This window comes from Schistocerca americana, chromosome 7, assembly GCF_021461395.2.
Source record: "Schistocerca americana isolate TAMUIC-IGC-003095 chromosome 7, iqSchAmer2.1, whole genome shotgun sequence".
Classification (NCBI taxonomy): Eukaryota; Metazoa; Arthropoda; class Insecta; order Orthoptera; family Acrididae; genus Schistocerca; species Schistocerca americana.
Window position 1 is genome coordinate 567930673 of NC_060125.1, and position 2841 is coordinate 567933513.

Below are 2841 nucleotides of genomic sequence, written 5' to 3' on the forward strand. Positions count from 1 at the left end.
TTCAATCTGTATATTGAGCAAGAAGTAAAGGAAACAAAAGAAAAATACGGAGTAGGTATTAAAATCCATGGAGAAGAAATAAAAACTTTGAGGTTCGCCGATGACATTGTAATTCTGTCAGAGACAGCAAAGGACCTGGAAGAGCAGTTGAACGGAATGAACAATGTCTTGAAAGAAGGACATAAGATGAACATCAACAAAAGGGAAACGAGGATAATGGAATGTAGTCAAAGTAAATCGGGTGATGCTGCCGGGATTAGATTAGGAAATGAGACACTTAAAGTAGTAATGGAGTTTTGCTATTTGGGAAGCAAAATAACTGATGATGGTCGAAGTAGACAGGATATGAAATGTAGACTGGCAATGGCAAGGAAAGCGTTTCTGAAGAAGAGAAATTTCTTAACATCGAGTATAGATTTAAGTGTCAGGAAGTCGTTTCTGAAAGTATTTGTGTTGAGTGTAGCCATGCATGGAAGTGAAACATGGACGATAAATAGTTTAGACAAGAAGAGGATATAAGATTTCGAAATCTGGTGCTACAGAAGAATGCTGAAGATTAGATGCGTAGATCACATAACTAATGAGGAGGTATTGAATAGAATTGGAGAGAAGAGAAATTTGTGGCACAACTTGAGTAGAAGAAGGGATTGGTTGGTAGGGAATATTCTGAGGCATCAAGGGATCACCAATGTAGTATTGGATAACAGCGTGGAGGGTAAAAATCGTAGAGGGAGACCAAGGGATGAGTACACTAAACAGATTCAGAAGGATGTAGGTTGCAGTAGGTACTGGGAGATGAAGAAGCTTGCACAGGATAGAGCAGCATGGAGACCTGCATCAAACCAGTCTCTGGACTGAAGACCACAACAACATATGTGTCTGCTTCTAATGGGCACTACCTAATCCATTGAGCGTTTCAAGATGTTACACTCTTCTTAAATTGAAACTTCTTGGCAGTTTGAAACTGTGTGTCGGATCGCGATACGTACCTGGGACCTTCGCTTTTCGGGTCCCTTAAGGTATGCAGGAGACCTTTTGTGAAGTATGGAAGGCGGGAGATGAGATACTGGAGAAAGCAAAAATGTGAGAGAACTCTGTCGGTGGAGCACTTGCCGATGAAGGGCTAAGATGCCAGGTTCGTTTCGAGTCCCTGTCCGGCACACAGTTTTAATCGACTAGAAACTTTCATATCAACGCATGCTCCATTGCAGAGCGAAAATTCATTCTGTCGACAAATTGCCTGTGTTTAGCCAGTTATCGAACCAAAGCCCCGTATCGCACGTTAACTGACAGTCCCATCTGATTAGTTGTCATCGAATGACGGCAAGTAGCAACGTAGCCGTAACAGCAGCAGTAGCAGCAGAAATACCGTAATACGAAAATAGCTTTAAGACTACGCCTCTCATCACATGAAATGCCGATAATAATACTGTGTTTTTAACCGCTTGATGCGTCTTTCATCAGAGGCCGTTTTGGCGGATAGTGTGTCTCTAATGATCCCTAGTAATTCCAACGGTGAAAGTGGATCTCCCGTTTAACGTGGAATCTGAGCCATCTGTCATTATTGGTAAGTCTTCACCTCATTTAGAGGTGAAGACATAGTTAAAAGCAGAGTTAAAATACGTGATTTGACCGGGATTCGTTCCAGCGACCGATCGATTTCCAAGCATGCGGTTTACCACCAGGTCAAACTCTTATCAGATGATTCAGTCATTCTAGCGGGTTTTGATAAATTCCAGTACGGACTGTGACGACAAATTTGAACTTTGTGTGACAATGCTGCTAAACATGCACTCTCACCTTTCGCCTGCAGTGATCATCTGTTTGAGACTCATGTCACAAACGAGGCTCTGATCTGATTCGAGATTCGGACACGAATGCTTCTGTTGTGTACATAGTTCCGCGTAGTCAGCGCGTACACAACTTTCCCAATAGAGAGCGCCCGGCTACGCACAACAGCGCAGGCGCAGCGCTCGTCCGTCTCCGCACTACGAGACGGCGCTGTCTTAGAGACGGGCCAAATTCTGCTTCCGCCGATCCGCGTATTAATATGTAATGCAGCCAATGAGATTGCTGCTAACGTAGAACCTTTTCTCCTCGCGGATCACACTCGCGCGGTGATACCTGAACGCGCGAGGTGTTATAACGAGTGTACAGACCTTCGATTAGTCAGTCTGCATCAGTCTGCATTTGTCTGCACCTGTCTGTACCTGTCTACATTAGTCTGTACCAGTCTACAGTCAAGTTTCAGTCTGCGCCTAATAAGATTACCATATTCCTGTACATAGCCATGAAGAGAAATGTATAGACACTTTGTCAAGTATCAGAGATATGTGAGAATAAGATTAACGTACCAAGACCAAAGGAACTTCAGATTGTTCATTGTAAATAGCATCCAGAACTAAGTTAAGTTATTTTTATGCTTGTTATTGTTTTAATAAATGTGTGTGAAAATTAATCAAGTTCTGTTTAAAGTTGGTCACCGTCAACCTGCTACTCTAATCGTGCAAGTGGCATTTCTATCGTCTGACCTCACGGCAGAAGATAAACACGCCACGATAAGACCACGAGACATATTGCTGACACTCGCCTATTTCGTTAGAGCGACAAGTCAAATAATCTGATGGTGTGTGTACCGAAGGTCTTACAGCTTCACTTTGAAGATCCTCGCCTGAGAATAACTACAAGCGTGCTTCGAATGAAAACCTTAAATTGTAATAAAAATTCTGAAATTCGTCCTATCGATTTGGCACCTGAGAAGAGTTCTACTTGTGTGAAGATAAAGGACCAAGGGTTCTAAGCCTTTTGTTTGCAACACGGAAAGGAAATTATCGACTTGTG